The 18,488-nt window shown below is 47.0% G+C and overlaps 1 pseudogene; it reads left to right on the plus strand.

The window, feature by feature from the left end:
• Positions 1–13,305, plus strand: part of LOC127215012 (uncharacterized) — a 62,820-nt pseudogene extending 49,515 nt beyond the window's left edge.
• The last annotated feature ends 5,183 nt before the right edge of the window (positions 13,306–18,488 follow it).

The raw sequence follows: 18,488 nt of genomic DNA on the forward strand, positions 1-18,488 counted from the left end.
GGCCTGCTGACCCTAATAGCAGACCATCCGGCCTCCAAGGGTCACTACTCAATGGACAGAGGGTCCCACCCCCTCCCTAAGCTTGTGGGTTTGCCTTTAAAAACACCTGTGCCCAGGGGAGGGGGCTTCTTCCTAGCCTGCGTGCTGGAGGAGCCCATTTGCGCAAAAGTTTCCTGTTCATTAAAGCCTCTTGGGTTTTGCAGCAACTGGACTGGACATTGAGTTCTTGGGGTATCGACCGAACCTGGAAGACTCCTCATTCTGAGGGTCTTACATTTTGGGGGCTAGTCCTGCATTTGGTCGACCCCTCAGACCCAATTCCATTGCCAGTTGGAGGTAAGAAACAGCTCGGAACCTATATGTTTGATGTATGTCTGATGCGTCTGATGTTACGTGTTTTGACTCTAGTGAATCTGTGCTTGGCCTGCACAGAACTTGTATGTTATGTGTTTTTGACTCAAGTATTTGAATCTGTGCCTGTGCCTGGCCTGCACAGGACTTGTATAGGACCACAGGGGGAGCCAGACGTGTACTGAGACCCTTGGTCTCGCCCTGGACGAATGTCCAGGGTTGTTTGGAGGAGGGAAGGAGACGAAGTTTCTCTTCTCCAGGGGACGGCCGGCCTCTGGACTTGCTTCCTGCTTTGTAACTTTGGTTTGGGCACCGTTTGTCTACCGCACGGATTTGTCCTCTTTGTCAGATTGTTCTGTGTTTTTTTGTGTCCTTCTGTTCCTACTGTTTGCGTCCATTTCTACTCTCCCCATGGGTCAAAAACTAACTACCCCCCTAAGTCTGACTTTAGATCACTGGCAAGATGTCTCAGGCCGGACCCACAGTGAAATTATGGATGTCCAGAAGAAGAAATGACATTTATTCTGTTCCTCGGAATGGCCTTTTTCGAAGTGGCCTGGCCGAGAGATAGCACCTTTAACCTTACAACTATCTTTTTTTTTTTCATTATTATTTTTTTATTTATTTATTTTTATTTAATTTTATATAACAAAGTCCAATTAAATGAAAACAAACATTTATACACAATATTTGGGAATTTGGGCATCGTTCTTTCCAAACTACTTCCTGCTGGTAAGGGGCGCTGTCTTGGGGGATTCGAAGAAGATTCAGATATCCTAGCTGTAGTCTGTAGGGCTGTTTTGTCCAGCTGTTTGGAATGTAGGATCAGCTTGTACTCTGTTTCAGGCGGTCTGGCGTGATCAAACCACATTAGTCTGGAAGGAATCCACATCTTTTCATTTTCTGTGGAAACAAAAATAGAAATCCTTTTCCCCAGTAACTTGTTCTTCAACTTAAATTTTGGAGTCAAAGCGTTTTTTTTTTTTTTTTTTAATTTATTATTTTACATGTCGATCCCAGTTCCCTCTCCCTCCCTCCCTCCATCCCCTCCAGCCCTCCCTCCCTCCTTCCCTCCCTTTTGCCCTCTCTACCCTCTCCCATGCACTCTAAACACCCTCCCCTCCCAACCCCCCACCACAATACCATATGTAGGGGAATGCCATCCAGTTGGGGTCATGTAGATCTCACAGGTCCTGTGAAGTAGGGACTAGGGCTTCTCTCCTATCTCTAGAATAAGGCAGTTATCCCTCCATGGGGGATATGCTTGCAAAGTCCTTTTGTGCACCAGGGATACATCCTGGCTCCACTGTCTGAGGTCTCTTAGACTGCTCAGACCTTCTGGCTGAGACCCATATTCAGGGGGGTCCGAGTCAGTCCCCTGTTGGCTTCCCAGCTATCAGTCTAGTGGCCCTTAGCTCCTCCTTGTTCAGGTAAGCTGTCTCTATGTACTTCTACCGCATGGTCTTGTCCTCTCCATCTGCTTCTGGGTTCTAGTTCGACTCAGTGTTTATGTATGGGTGTTTGCTCCTGTTTTCAACAGGCATTAGTTGAGGACTCCATGGAGAAGTTAGTTGTTGATCTCACTCTCCGGGAAGGGCATTTATGATAGCCTTTCCACGGAAGCTGAGATTGTTAGTTGGGAGCAGTCTTGTAGTTCCCTCGACCTTTCTTTGTGTTCAACTTTATCTTCAAACCAATATTGGCTCCCTCTTTTATGTTCTCTCTCTCTGTCTCTGTCTCTCTCTCTCTGTCTCTCTCTCTCTCTCTCTCTTTCCTATTTTCCATTCCTAACCAGGCTCAATCCTCCTGGTCGCACATGCCTTCCTCTCCTACCTCTCATTTTCTCCTACTTCTCTCTCCATTAGCTGTCCTCCCCCACTTTACCTGAGGTCTGGGGGACTTGTCCCTTCCCAGTTCTGTGAGGGACTTTATATGAATCTCTTAGAATACAACTTGTATCCTAGTTCCTCTAGTGATGTGAATTATAGACTGGTGATCATTTGATCTAGTTCTAAAATCCATATATGAGTGAGTACATACTGTGTTTCTCTTTTTGTGACTGGGTTACCTCATTCAGGATGGTTTCTTCAAGTGCCATCCACTTGCCTGCGAATTTCAAGACACCATTATTTTTTTCTGCAGAGTAGTATTCCATTGTGTAGATGTGCCACATCTTCATTAACCATTCTTCAATTGAGGGTGCTTCCAGGTTCTTGCTATTACAAATAGTGCTGCTATGAACATAGTTGAACAGATGTCTTTGTTGCATTGATGTGAATCCTTTGGGTATATGCCTAAGAGGGGGATTGCCGGGTCCTGTGGTAAACTAATTCCCATTTTCCTGAGGAACCGCCATACTGATCTCCAAAATGGCTGTATGAGTTTGCACTCCCACCAGCAGTGGAGGAGTGTTCCACTTTCTCCACATCCTCTCCAACATAAGTCATCACTGGTGTTTCTAATTTTAGCCATTCCGGCAGGGGTAAGATGGTATCTCAAAGTTGTTTTGATTTGCATTTCCCTGATAGCTAAGGATGTGGAGCATTTTCTTAAGTGTCTTTCAGCCTTTTTGATTTCCTCCATTGAGAATTCTTTCTTCAGTTCTGTACCCCATTTTTTAAAGGGTTATTTGGTGTTTTGTTGACTAGTTTCTTGAGTTCTTTGTATATTTTGGAGATCAGCCCATTGTCGGATATAGGATTAGTGAAAATCTTTTCCCAGTCAGTGGGCTGCCATTTGGTCTTGTCAACTGTGTCCTTTGCCTTACAGAATCTTCTAAGTTTGAAGAGGTCCCATTTATTAATTGTTTCTTTCAGTGTCTGTGCCCCTGGAGTTATGTTCAAGAAGCGGTCTCCTATACCAATTTGTACAAGGGTACCTCCTACTTTCTCTTCTAAGAGATTCAATGTGGCTGGATTGATGTTGAGGTCTTTGATCCATTTGGACTTGAGTTTTGTGCATGGTGACAGACATAGGTCTATCTGCAGTCTTCTACACACCCTCATCCAATTTGCCAGCACCATTTGTTGAAGATGCTGTCTTTGCCCTATTGTATAATTTTAGCTGTTTTGTCGAAAATCAGGTGTTCATAGGTGCGTGGATTAATATCAGGATTTTCAATTCGATTCCATTGGTCTACCTGTCTATTTTTATGCCAATACCAGGCTGTTTTCAGAACTATAGCTCTGTAGTAGAGGTTAAAGTCAGGAATGGTGATGCCTCCTGAAGTTCTTTTATTGTATAGGGTTGTTTTGGCTATCCTGGGTCTTTTGTTTTTCCATATAAAGTTGATTATTATCCTTTCAAGGTCAGTGAAGAATTGTGGTGGGATTTTAATGGGGATTGCATTGAATCTGTAGCTTGCTTTTGGTAAGATTGCCATTTTTACTATGTTTATCCTACCTAACCAAGAGCATGGGAGGTCTTCCCATTTTCTGGTATCTTCTTTAATTTCTTTCTTTAGAGTCACAAAGTTTTTATTATATAGATCTTTTACTTGTTTGGTAAGCGTTACACCAAGATACTTTATGTTGCTTGTGGCTATTATAAAGGGTGATGTTTCTCTGATTTCTTTCTCTACCTCTTTGTCGTCTGAAAAAAATAGGGCTACTCATTTTTTTGAGTTTATCTTGTATCCTGCTAGTTTGCTGAAGGTGTTTATCAGCTGTAGGAGTTCCCTGGTAGAGTTTATTGGGTCGCTTATGTAAACTATCATATCATCTGCAAATAGAGACAGTTTGACTTCTTCCTTTCCAATTTGGATGCCCTTCATCTCCTTTTGTTGTCTTATAGCATTAGCTAGAACTTCTAGTACGATATTGAAGAGATATGGAGAGAGAGGACAGCCTTGTCTTGTTCCTGATTTTAGAGGAATTGGCTTAAGTTTCTCTCCATTCAGTTTGATGTTGCCAGTTGGTTTGCTGTATATTGCTCTTATTATATTTAGGTATGTTCCTGTTATTCCTGATCTCTCTAATACCTTTATCATGAAAGGGTGTTGAATTTTATCGAAGGCTTTTTCCGCATCTAGGGAGATAATCATATGGTTTTTCTTTTTCAGTTTGTTTATATGGTGGATCACGTTGATAGATTTTCGTATGTTAAACCATCCCTGCAATCCAAGTATGAAGCCTACTTGATCATGGTGGATGATTTCTCTGATGTATTTTTGAATTCGGTTTGCCATTATTTTATTGAGTATTTTTGCATCGATGTTCATCAGGGATATTGGTCTGTAGTTTTCTTTCTTAGTTGTGTCTTTGTGAGGTTTGGGTACCAAAGTTATTGTGGCCTCATAAAAAGAGTTTGGCAATAAACCTTCTGTTTCTATCTTGTGGAACAGTTTGAGGAGTAGTGGTATTAGTTCTTCCTTGAATGTCTGGTAGAATTCTGCACTGAATCCATCTGGCCCTGGACTTTTTTTCGTTGGAAGGCTTTCGATGACTGCTTCTATTTCATTTCGGGTTATAGGTCTATTTAAGTTGTTTGTCTGTTCTTGATTTAATTTTGGTAAGTGATAGTTATCCAGAAACTTGTCCATTTCCTTTGAATTTTCAATTTTTGTGGAATACAGATTTTCGAAGTATGACCTGAAAATTGACTGGATTTCCCCTGTGTCTGTTGTTATGTTCCCCATTTCGTTTCTGATTTTGTTAATTTGCATGTTCTGTCTCTGCTTTTTTGTTAATTTGGATAAAGGTTTATCTATCTTGTTGATTTTCTCAAAAAACCAACTCTTTGTTGCATTGATTTTTTTGTATTGTTTTCCTGGTTTCTATTTTGTTGATTTCAGCCCTCAAGTTGATTATTTCCTGGTATCTGCTCCTGTGGGGTGAATTCGCTTCTCTCTGTTCTAAGGTTTTCAGTTGGGCTGTTAATTCATTTATGTGACTATCCTCTGTTTTCTTCATATGGGCATTTAGTGCAATGAACTTCCCTCGTAGCACTGCTTTCAAGGTGTCCCATAAGTTCGGGTATGTTGTATCCTCATTCTCGTTGAATATTAGAAAGTCTTTAATTTCTTTCTTTATTTCTTCTTTGACCCAGGAGTGATGCAATTGCACATTGTTAAGTTTCCATGAGTTTGCAGGTTTTCTGCTATTTGTGTTGTTGTTGAATTCCAATTTTAAAGCATGGTGGTCCGATAAGATACAGGGGACTATTCCTATTCTCTTGTATCTGTTGAGGTTTGTTATGTCTCCTAGTATGTGGTCGATTTTAGAGAAGGTACCATGTGGAGCAGAGAAGAAGGTATATTCTTTTGTCTTTGGATGGAATGTTCTATAGATGTCTGTTAGCCCCAGTTGAGACATAACTTCTGTTAATTCTTTTGTTTCTTTGTTGAGTTTCTGATTTGTGTTCCTGTCTAGTGTTGAGAGTGGTGTATTGAAGTCTCCTACTATAAGTGTGTGAGGTTTTATATGAGCTTTGAGTTTTAGTAGTGTTTCTTTTATGAATGTGGGTGACTTTGTATTAGGGGCATAGATGTTCAGAATTGAGACTTTGTGTTGATGGATTTCTACTGAGATGAATATGAAATGACCGTCTTCATCTCTTTTGACTAGTTTTGGTTTGAAGTCTAGCTTGTTAGATATTAGGATAGCTATGCCTGCTTGCTTCTTATTTCCATTTGATTGGAAAATCTTTTCCCAACCCTTTACCCTGAGGTAATGTCTATCTTTGGAGCTAAGATGTGTTTCTTGTATGCAGCAGAAGGATGGATTCTGTCTTCGTATCCATTCTGTTAGCCTGTGTCTTTTTATAGGTGAGTTAAGACCATTAATGTTGAGGGTGAGTAAGGTCCATTGATTGTTGATGCTTGTTTGGTTTAGGTTTGTTGTTGGCAGTGGTATTATGAATATATTTGTTCTGCTTCACCCTAGGTTTCTGGTGTAGTTGGATTATCTGTTGCCTACATTTTTGTGGGCGTAGTTACGTTCCTTGGGTTGGAATTTTCCTTCCAATACTTTCTGTAGGGCTGGATTTGTAGATACATATTGGGAAAATCTGGTTTTATCATTGAATATCTTGTTCTCTCCATCTATATTGACTGACAGTTTTGCTGAATATAGTAGCCTAGGCTGGCATCCGTGTTCTCTTAATACTTTTAGAACATCTATCCAGGACCTTCTGGCCTTGAGGGTTTCCTTGGAGAAGTCAGGTGTAATTTTGATAGGTCTGCCTTTATATGTTACCTGTCCTTTTTCCTTTGCTGCTCTTAATATTCTTTCTTTATTCTGTATGCTAGGTGTTTTGATTATTATATGTCGAGGGGTCTTTTTTCTTTGGTCCAGCCTATTTGGGGTTCGGTATGCTTCTTGTACTTTCATGGGCATGTCCTTCTTCAGATTTGGAAAGTTTTCCTCGATGATTTTGTTGAATATGTTTTGAGCTGGGCTTCATCACCTTCCTCTATGCCTATTATTCTTAGGTTTGGCCTTTTCATGGTGTCCCACATTTCCTGGATGTTTTGTGTTAAGGATTTGTTGGATTTATGGTTTTCTTTGGTCGATGAATCTATTTCTTCTAGTTTATCTTCTGCGCCTGAGATTCTCTCTTCCATCTCTTGAATTCTATTGGTTATGCTTGTGTCCGTGGTTTCCGATTTTTTGCCCAGCTTTTCAATTTCCAGCTTTCCTTCCATTTGTGTTGCCTTTATTTTCTCAATTTCGGCTTTCAAATCTTGAACCGTTTCCTTCACCTGATTAATTGTTTTTTCTTGGCTTTCTGTACTTTCCTTAAGGAATTTGTTCATTTCTTCAACTTTTTTGTTTGTTTTTTCCTCCATTTCTTTAAGGGATTTTCTCATATCTTCTTTGAGGGCCTCTATCATTTTATGATGGTGATTTTTAAGTCGTACCCTTCTGCTTCCTCTGCTTTGTTGTTGTGTTCCATTCTAGTTGGTGTAGATTCCCTAGATTCTGGTGGTGTCATGTTTGTCTTTCTGTTGTTAGGTGTTCTCTTGTATTGCCTTCTTCCCATAGTTTCTTCCAGTAGGTGTTGGTGGTGTCTCTTCCCTCTCTCTATGGTCCTTCCCTGATGGGCTTATGTTGATCTAAGATTCAATGTCTGTAGCTCTGTGTGGTCCAAGCTCTCTAGGAGGTTTCTCTGCAGACAGTGATCCAGGGATGGGGTCAAGGATGAGGATCCAGAAGAAGATACCAGCAGGTACTCACAGTGGTCCTCTGACCAATAGCTCTGGCCAATGACCAGCAGAAGAGGACAAGGGCTGAGCTTGAACTTGAGAAGGTTTTGCAGGGTAGTGGGATCTCACTGAAAACTGGCGCTCTCCAGCTGAGACCTCGTTCTTTGGCAGGGGCCCGGATTTGGGGGTCAAGGATCTTGCCCGCAGGAACTCCGAGTGGACCCGCAGAGATAGGCGGATCTCTGGGAGGGGCCTGGGACTCCAGCAGAGGACTGGAGGCGGGGTCAGGGACCAAGCTGGTGGAAATTACAGGTGGTCCCAGGTGGATAGTCAGGTATCCTTTGTTCGGAGTTGCTCTGAGAAGTCTCCGAAGTAGGGTGGACTGTTGGCTCCACCCTCTGTCCCAGTGCTCAACCAGAGCGGCAGGACCGTAGGTGGGGTAGGGCACAGGGTAGGGTGGGTAGGCTGGAGGTGGGGATGGGTGGGGGTTTATCAGAGCTCCAAGGGTGCTCTCAATGGGGACCGGAGACAGGAGCAGCAGGATCAGGGGCCAATCCAGGGAGTTCAGGCGGGGGAGGGGGGAAAAGAGGTTGAAGGGGACAGGCAGCCCCAATTGGGCCCAGACTCACCTCTGGCCAATGGGGGGGGGGGGGGGGGGGGGGGGGGGGGGGGACGGGGGGGGGGTGGGGGGGGGGGGGGGGGCCCGGGGGGGGGGGGGGGCCGCGCCGGGGGCCCCCCCCCAACTATCTGGGGGGGGGGGGGCCGCGCGCTCCCGGGCGGGGGGGGGGGGGGGGGCCGCCCGGGCCCCTTTTTTTTTGGTGGGGGGGGGGGGGGCCCCCCCCCCCCCCTGGGGGGGGCCCCCCCCCCTCTCACCTCCTCCTCTGGGCCCCCACCCCGGACCCCTGCCTTCCCATGTCCCATTCATTCCCACACCCTCAGCCCCTCCTTCAACCTCTTCTCTGTTCCACTTGACAGAGCCCCGAACTCCTGATCATAGGCCCAAAGCTCCCCTAGTCCTGTCAGATGCGCAAGAGGATCTCCTCCTTCTAGAACCTCCTCCCCCTTACCCTAATCTCCAGCCAGCAGCACCCCAACTCCCGGCACCTGCACCTGGCCAGGGACCCCCATCCCCAAGCTCCACCTCAGTACGGACACCAGAGGCCCTCGAGACCCATCACCACCATCTGCCCGACTGCGACCCAGCAGAGATAGAATGCCGGAAGAACCTGACAGCTCTGGAGTCTCCCAGGCTTTTCCTCTCTGGTCGATGGGGGGAGGGCTCTATCAATACTGGCCTTTCTCCTCTGCAGGTCTTTATAATTGGAAAACCCATAATCCCTCCTTCTCACAGGACCCACAAGCCTTGACAGGTCTTATTGAATCCATCCTCATCACCCACCAACCCACATGGGACGACTGCCAGCAACTCTTACAGACTCTCCTCACAACCGAGGAGAGACAGAGTCCTCCTAGAGGCCAGGAAAAACGTGCAGGGACCGGGATAGCAGGCCTACCCAACTCCCCAACAAAATAGAGGAAGTCTTTCCCTTAACCAGACCAACGGATTGGGACATCAACACGGCAGCCGGTAGGGAGTGTCACCGTCTCTATCGCCAGACTCTGTTGGCAGGTCTCAAAGGGGCAGGGAGACGCCCCACGAATTTGGCTAAGGTACGTGCAGTAGTTCAGGGATTGGAAGAAACCCCAGCAGGCTTCTTAGAACACCTGATGGAGGCCTACAGGATGTACACCCCTTTTGACCCCCAGGCCCCAGATAGGGAAGCCGATGTAATCATGTCATTCATTGGACAGTTGGCACCTGACATGCGTACAAAACTACAACGCCTTGAGGGGTTGCAGAGATACATCATTCAAGACCTAGTAAAGGAAGCAGAAAAGATTTTTAACAAGAGAAAAACTCCAGAGGAAAAGGAAGAAAGATTGCGAAAGTTACAGGAAGACAGGGAGGACAAGAGAGATAAAAAGCGAAACCAGGAGCTGACAAAGATTTTGGCCACAGTGGTAGTGCAGAAAACAGAACCTAGACCAGGCCAGACAGGGAACCTGGGAGACAGAAGGAGAACCAGGATGGAGAGAGACCGATGTGCTTACTGCAAGGAAAAGGGGCATTGGGTCAAGGATTGCCCCAAGAACCCCAGACGGAAGCCCATCCCCGTTCTCTCTTTGGGAGGAGATTAGGCCAGTCAGGGCCAGGAGCCCCCCCCCCAGCCCAGGGTAACCCTTAATGTAGGAGGGCAGCCCGTAACCTTTCTAGTAGATACGAGAGTTCAATACTCAGTCCTAACCCAGACTCATGGACCGCTGAGTTCCCGGACTGCTTAGGTTCAGGGTGCCACTAGAGGAAAGCTACACCGATGGACAACAGAACGAAAGGTCCATTTGAGCACTGGACATGTGACCCACTCCTTCCTGCTCGTGCCAGAAATGTCCCTACCCCCCTGCTGGGGAGAGACCTCCTTTCCAAGGTAGGAGCCCACATTCACTTCCATCAGGATGGGGCCACGGTTACGGGAGAGAAAGGATTGCCCCTCCAGATACTAACTCTACGACTGGAGGATGAACATAGGCTTTTGGAAGACTCCTCTCCCCCCTTGCCACCCATGGAAACTAGTTGGCTGGAAAAATATCCTCACGCCTGGGCTGAAACAGCAGGCATAGGACTGGCCAAAAAGCAGCCCCCATTGATAATTAATCTCAAGCCCTCGGCCACCCCCGTGGCCATCAAGCAATATCCCATAAGCCATGAAGCTAGAGAAGGAATCAGACCGCATATTAATAGACTATTATGCCAGGGCATCCTCAGACCCTGCCAAAGCCCCTGGAATACCCCTCTCCTTCCTGTAAAAAAACCAGGCACGGGGGACTACATGCCGGTACAGGACCTCCGGGAAGTCAATCGGAGGACTGAGGATATCCATCCAACGGTACCCAATCCCTATAATCTGCTGAGTATGCTGCCCCCGAGCCATGTCTGGTACACGGTATTAGACCTTAAAGACGCATTCTTTTGCCTCAGACTGAGCCCACAGAGCCAGCCCCTGTTTGCGTTTGAATGGAAGGACCCAGAGACGGGGTTTTCCGGCCAACTTACATGGACACGACTGCCTCAAGGGTTTAAGAATTCACCCACCCTCTTCGATGAAGCCCTACACCAGGATTTAGCAGATTTCCGGGTCCATAACCCTAACATAATTTTACTCCAATATGTAGATGACCTTCTCTTGGGAGCAGAGACTGAGCAGGACTGCCTTCAAGGTACTGGGGCTCTACTGCAAAAGCTGGGAGAATTAGGATAACGGGCATCAGCAAAGAAGGCCCAACTCTGTAAAGAACAGGTCACCTATTTGGGATACTGGCTCCAGGGAGGTCAGAGATGGCTGACGGAGGGGCGGAAACAGGCGGTAGCTCTGATCCCACCACCCAAAAATCCCCGAGAGGCACGTGAGTTCCTAGGCAGTGCAGGGTTCTGCCACCTTTGGATTCCGGGTTTTGCGGAGCTGGTAGCCCCGTTATACCCCCTAACCAAGACTAACGCCCCTTTTGCATGGACAAAAGAACATCAAAAGGCCTTTGATAAAATCAAAAGAGCCTTGCTATCAGCTCCAGCACTGAGCCTTCCTGATGTAAACAAGCCTTTCACCCTTTACGTGGATAAAAAGGCAGGAGTGGCAAAAGGGGTCTTAACACAGCAGCTCGGGCCATGGAAAAGACCCGTAGCATACTTTTCCAAGAAGTTAGACAATGTGGCCACAGGATGGCCCCCTTGCCTCTGGATGGTGGCTGCAATAGCAGTCTTGATCAAGGATGCAGATAAACTGACTCTGGGTCAGCCACTTACGGTAATGGCCCCTCATGCAATCGAGACTGTGATCCGACAGCCCCCTAACAGATGGCTTTCAAATGCACGAATGACCCATTACCAGGCTCTACTCCTTAATCCAGACAGGCTGAAATTCGGGACAACCAGGTCCCTGAACCCAGCCACTCTTCTTCCGGAAGCCGATGCAGACACCGCCCCATCCCATGACTGCCACCAGATCCTGGCCGAGATCTGCGGAACTAGAGAAGACCTAACGGACCAACCGCTAACCGGAGCCGACCATGCTTGGTTCACGGACGGGAGCAGTTTCTTGCAAAATGGCATACGACGAGCCGGAGCAGCGGTGGTAGATGGACGAACCACAGTATGGTCCAGTGCACTGCCACCAGGAACATCCGCCCAAAGAGCAGAGCTCATGGCTCTAACCCAAGCACTCAAGATGGCAGAGGGCCACAAAGTTAACATCTACACAGATAGCCGCTATGCCTTCGCCACTGCCCACATACACGGAGAAATTTACCGAAGACGAGGCCTATTGACCTCTGCCGGAAAAGACATCAAAAACAAGACTGAAATCCTGGACCTCTTGCAGTCTCTCTTTCTGCCACAGAAGCTGAGCATCATGCACTGCCCGGGACACCAAAAAGGAAATGACCCAATAGCCAAAGGGAACCGGATGGCTGATGAGGAGGCCAGAAAAGCAGCTTTGGGACCACAGATTCTCCCCTTAAAGATTTCTGATCCAGCCCCACATACACCACAGGGATTTGAGTACACTGACCAGGACTTAAAAACAGTCTAGAGTTTGGGGGCTAAATATGACCCAGAAGCAAAGGTATGGCGCTACCAAGGTAATATTCTACTACCCCAGATAGAGGCTAAAGAGCTTTTGTCCCAGCTTCATCGATGGACTCATCTCCGAAGCAAGAAGCTCAAAATCCTCCTACAGCGAGAAGAGCATACCTATTTACCTATTATATTCATAACCTCAACACCCTCCTCCAGCAGATCACTACCACCTGTGTTCCTTGTGCAAAGGTGAACGCTGGGTGATGCAAGCTGTTGGAAGAAATCAGAGACAGAGGGGAACGGCCCGGGACCAACTGGGAGGTTGATTTCATGGAGATCAAACCTGGTATTTTTGGGAACAGGTATCTTCTAGTTTTCATAGATACTTTTTCAGGATGGACTGAAGCTTTTCCTACTAAGCATGAGACTGCCCAAGTGGTGGTCAAGAAAATACTAGAGGAAATCCTCCCGCGGTTTGGACTGCCTAAGGTAATAGGGTCCGACAATGACCCGCCTTTGTCTCCCAGGTAAGTCAGTTGGTGGCCAAAATATTGGGGATTAATTGAAAATTACATTGTGCATATAGACCCCAAAGCTCAGGACAGGTAAAAAAAAAAAAATAAATAGAACAATTAAAGAGACCCTAACTAAATTGACCATAGAGACTGGCACTAGAGACTGGGTGCAGCTCCTGCCTATGGCACTGTTCCGGGTCCGGAACACACCCTCGATACATGGGCTTACACCCTTTGAGATCTTATTTGGAGGACCTCCACCCATAATAAACACGCTCCTCCCAGATCCTAACCACCTTACTGATTCCCAACCCCTCCAGGCCCGACTGCTTGCTCTTCAGATTATTCAGAACCAGATCTGGAAGCCGCTGGCTGCAGCATACCAGGCCGGAGGCCCTGTCGTCCCACACCCATTCCAGATTGGGGACTCAGTATACATCAGGCGTCACCAGTCCAAGACTCTGGAGCCTCGCTGGAAGGGACCTTACACTGTCCTCCTGACCACCCCCACGGCACTCAATGTAGACGGAATCGCAGCATGGGTCCATGCCTCACACGTCAAGAAGGCCTGCACCATTAGAGATCAGAAGGGGGACGAGACACAGGGATGGCGACTGCAACGCACCCAAAACCCGCTCAAGCTAAGATTTTCCCGAAATGCCTAATTGTTTTGCTTTGCATACTGTTCCCCCATTTCCCAGCCCCTATTAAGGGCAACCCACATGCCCCTCAGCAATTGATCTGGCAGGTGATTTCCCAGATGGGTGAGGTTATCTGGTCCGCCTCTGGCTATTATCCACCTGGCACCTGGTGGCCTAGCCTCACCCCTGATTTTTGTCAACTGGCCGCTGGACTAGAAACTTGGAACATTCCTACTTTTGGTGCGGACTCCCTTAAGAAAACAATGCCTAGGACAGACCTAGGGGACAAACGGTCTCGGGGCTGTAGCGACCCCAGGGCCCGATGCTACTTGGCTCAATCAGTCTTCTATGTCTGCCCTCAGCAGGGTCAACCTAGGGGATCGGGATGTGGGGGATACCAAGAATATTTTTGTAAAAAATGGGGATGTGAAACCACTGGGAGTGCCTACTGGAACCCAAGCTCATCTTGGGATCTAATAACTGTGCGCTGAAATTATACTTGCCCCCCTTTGAGCAGATCTGGCTGTGTCTCTCCAGCCCACTGGGGGAGTTGGACCTGTGAGTCAGGCCTTTGTCTCCCCTTAAAAATTGACTTCACCATCCACGGGAGAAAAGACTATGTTGCCTGGCTAAAAGGCAAGATTTGGGGACTGAGATGGTACTTACAGGGGCCGGATAGAGGGGTTATCTTTAAGATTCGCCTAGAAGTTCGGGACCCTGCTCCATGAGCCATAGGGCCCAACCCAGTTCTTAGAAACCCAGGAATGCCCATACCTAGAGTCCTGGCTCCGGTTGCTACCCCAGTAGTCCCAATCGCCATCAGTCCCCCTCAGGGAGAAGATACCCCGTCAACAGGCCAGCGGGCCTTTAAATTAATCCGAGGAGCCTTCTTTGCCCTCAATCGAACAAGGCCAGATATAATTAACCCTTGCTGGCTATGCCTTACCTCAGCCCCTCCTTATTACGAGGGCATAGCCACTAATGGGGCGTTTACTAACACCACTGAATCATCCCAATGTGACTGGGGGGCACACCATAGGCTAACTCTCACCCAAGTCACAGGAAGAGGCACCTGTTTAGGATTTGTTCCTCAGTCTCACCAGGATCTCTGCAACAACACTCTTCCACCGCCTCAGGCCTGTATGAGCCCCACATACCTAATACCTGACCCTGGCCTATGGTGGGCCTGTGATACGGGGCTCACCCCTTGCATACATACAGGGGCCCTTGACCTAACCAAAGACTTTTGTGTGCTGGTTCAACTGTTGCCTCGTATATTTTACCACCCAACAGAATACCTGGAAGAAATCTATGGTTCTCACCCAATCCGATACAGGAGAGAACCTATATCCCTGACTTTAGCTGTTCTACTAGGAGTAGGGATTACTGCAGGTGTTGGCACTGGGACTGCGGCCTTAGTTCAAGGGTCACAACAATATAGTGAACTCAGACATACTATGACAGAGGACCTAAAAGTAATAAAAAAGTCAATGACCAGACTGAAAGAATCGTTAGCCTCCCTAGCAGAGGTGGCCCTTCAAAACCGAAGAGGATTGGACTTATTGTTCCTACAAGAAAGAGGACTTTGTGCTGCCCTCAGAGAGGAATGTTGTTTCTATCACTCAGGAGTAATTAGAAATTCCATGGCTAAACTCAGGGAGAGACTAGCCCAAAGACAGAAGGAGGTCGAGGCCCAACAGGGATGGTTTGAAGGATGGTTCAACAGGACCCCATGGCTGACCACCCTAGTTTCAACTCTGATAGGACCTCTGTTCATACTCCTTCTGCTCCTAACATTTGTCCCCTGCCTCCTCAACAGGCTTTTAAGGTTTATATGAGAAAGATTATCCATTACTCAAGCCCTTGTCCTTACTCAACAGTATCAGGCTATACCGAACACCGAGGTCCCTTAAGACTTTAAGATTAAAATCTTGCAGAAAGAAAAAGGGGGAATGAAAGACCTAAAAAATAATGTTAATGATGGACTAACCTAGAAACCAATATCTGTTCCTTGGAATTTGCTAGCTTCCTCTCACAGGGCCCTGAGATAAGAAGAATTCACACTGCCCCTCCTTTCCTGTGAGTCAACAGATGGTAAATAGGGTCAAGAGATAGCTGTAACTCTGGTTTGCCCAGACAAGATTAATTAGCACACCTGAGGCCCTAAGGTCTGCTGACCCTAATAGCAGACCTTCAGGCCTCCAAGGGTCACTACTCAATGGACAGAGGGTCCCACCCCCTCCCTAAGCTTGTGGGTTTGCCTTTAAAAACACCTGGGCCCAGGGGAGGGGGCTTCTTCCTAGCCTGCATGCTGGAGGAGCCCGTTTGCACAAACGTTTCCTGTTCATTAAAGCCTCTTGGGTTTTGCAGCAACTGGACTGGACATTGAGTTCTTAGGGTATCGACTGAACCTGGAAGACTCCTCATTCTGAGGGTCTTACAACCTGAGACCAAGATATTACTTCATCTGTTTATTTTGCTATTTTGAGTTTACCTAAGTAAAGGACAAAATCAAAGGGTATACATTAATGTATGAAATGTGAGCATCCAACAGGTGTTTGTGCCCCAGTTAGGGATGGGCTCTCTTAACAATAAAACTAAGCTCATCATAAGTACAAAGCAATCCTTTGTTTTACTACCATTTCATTTGGTGGCCTCCTTAACAAGGAGGTACTGAAAGACCCGCGGAGGGCCTGGACCCTCACGCACTGACTCAAGAAAGGCGCCCCCCCCCCCAAAATCACTCAGGAGAAGCAGTCTTGATGCAAAAGCATGAGGTCTTTTATATTCCAGTACACTGGGGTTCGCAGCCATACTCCACGTGGGTTAGAGGACTGGGAACCCTAGGTGCAGGGTTCAGACAGCTTTTATAGGGTTACAACAAAGCCTGTGCATCATAAACCAATCATCTCATACCATCCAGTGTGGACCAATCAATTTGAACTCTCCAAGCCCTTGCTTAAACCAGGAAATCTGCTTTCGCTAGGGCTTCTGGGTAGAGTAGCATGGCTCATTTCCTGTTCTCATTCACTCACAGGTGCTGTCAGTAAACCCACCCTGTCGTAAACAGTCAAGAATGACCTTTTGCCTACTCACTGCTAGGGTGCAGAGTCTAGGGGAAATTAGGCTACATTTTTCCATCCTTACATTCCCCACTTCTTCTCTGGTTAAGTTCTAATCTTAGAACTGGGAGGACTAAAAGGCCATAATTTGGACCGCACTCATTTTTTCCCTAACAAAAGTAACAGTGAGCAACAAGATGAATGAAATGAGCATTGTAAGAGGCTGTTTCTGGGTCTTATAACCTCGAGTGGCATGGGGGTGGGTCCAGGGGAAGAGAACGTATTCTGGAATGGCCACAAAGTGGGCCTTTTCACCAAGTCTCAAGGTTACTGTGTGGTGACATCTATCGTAGCCTGAATCTCCTCCAACTTGGAAGTGATGTGCAACTTTCAGAACTTTCCTTCCGCCAAGCGCCATGTAGGCCTCCTGGAGGCGCTTCCACGCTTGCTGTCTCAACCATTTGAGCACTTTAAGCCTAGTAAACAGAGGCTTGGAAAAACAGCACACTATGTACAGAGACAATTTTTATCAGTGGACAGCACCCTCCCATAGAGCCATTTATAGGGGGTCAGCCTAAACAGTCCAGGGGTGTTTTCAACTCTGAAAAGCACAAAGGTTAGGAGAGCTATTCAGTCATTAATGCCAGTCTCTGCTGTCAATTTAGTGAGGGTCTCTTTAATGGTTTTATTTATCCTTTTTACCTGCCCTCAGCTTTGGGGTCTGTATGCACAATGTAACTTCCAATCAACTCCCAACATCTTGGCCAGCCCCTGACTTACCTGGGCAACAGTATTTTCTTTGCCACCATGGTTGAGGTCTCCTTCTTGGTAGGGTAAGCCTCTACCCATCCTGAAAAGGTGACTATAAAACTAATAAGTACTTGTTACCATATTTGGCAGGCTTTACTTCCATGAAGTCCATTTCCCAGTGAGCGCCTGGATGGCTTCCCCTCAGTCTCTTCCAGGGAGGCGTTCTTACAGGGTTAGCATTAACCAGCTGACAAGGCATACATGTTTTACTATTGAGTCGGCCACCCCCAAATAGTCTCAAAACATGACAAGGGGATGTTCTAACCAGTCTCTGCAGATGTTTAGCCCCTAGGTGGGTTAGATGATGTATCTGCTGGACGTACTCTAACCCTTCTGAGTAGGGTAAAGTTTCTTTCTATCTGAGGTATAGCGAGTCCCCTCTGTTTACAGATAGCCCTGCCCCGTGCATATGTACAGTTACAAAAGCATAACTGCTGCCCATGTAGAAGTTTACGGATTTTTTTGTTGGCCAGCTGCAAGGCCTGTGTTAAGGCCATGCGCACAGCTTCTCGTGCTGAGGTTCCTTCTGGCAGGCTGCTGGCCCAAACAGTGTGGGTTTTATTTACACTGCTGCCCTAGCCCCCCCCCCTTTTTTTTAACCTTTTACAAGGTAACTTCTCATTGAGGAACAAGGTCAGTGGTTTCCCAGCCAGAGGGAAGTCCGTAAGATCTTTGCAAACTCAAATCTCTTTAACCAGCAGTTGGTGGCTGTCATGAATTACCAGTTCATTAGTCTCCTCATGCAGTAGAGTGGCAGGGTTGAAGGTGGCTGGCTGAGCAAACGTAATCCTCTCGGTGAGAAGCAGGCTTTGGTAGTGAGTCATTCAAGCATTGGTCATCCACTTACTGGAGGAAGGTCATCTGGGGGAGTTGGATCCTGAAGCTGGCCAGATCTTTATGGAGGGCCTCATCAAAGATGGTCGGGGAGTTTTTAAACACTTGTGGCAGTCGGGTCCAAGTGAGCTGTCTGGTTCTGCCCATGTCAGAGTCCCTCCATTCAAAGGCAAAAAGCAGTTGGCTGGTAGGATGTAACCTCAGGCAGAAGAAGGCATCTTTTAGGTCTAATACAGTGTACCAGCTCTGCTCAGGTGGGAGGGCATTCAGGAGGTTATAAGGGTTTGGGACAGTTGGATGTATGTCCTGTGTCCTTTTATTGACCTCTCTCTCAAGTACTGCACTGGCCTATAATCATTGGTACCAGGCTTTTTAACTGGCAGCAAAGGAGTTTTCCAGGGAGGTTGAATAGGAACCAGGACGCCTTGTTGGATTTACCTCTGGATGTGGGGTCGAATTTTTTCCTAGGCCTCTCACGGGGAACTGTTTAACTGACACTGG

Source organism: Phodopus roborovskii, unplaced genomic scaffold (genome assembly GCF_943737965.1).
Source record: "Phodopus roborovskii unplaced genomic scaffold, PHOROB, whole genome shotgun sequence".
Taxonomy (NCBI): Eukaryota; Metazoa; Chordata; class Mammalia; order Rodentia; family Cricetidae; genus Phodopus; species Phodopus roborovskii.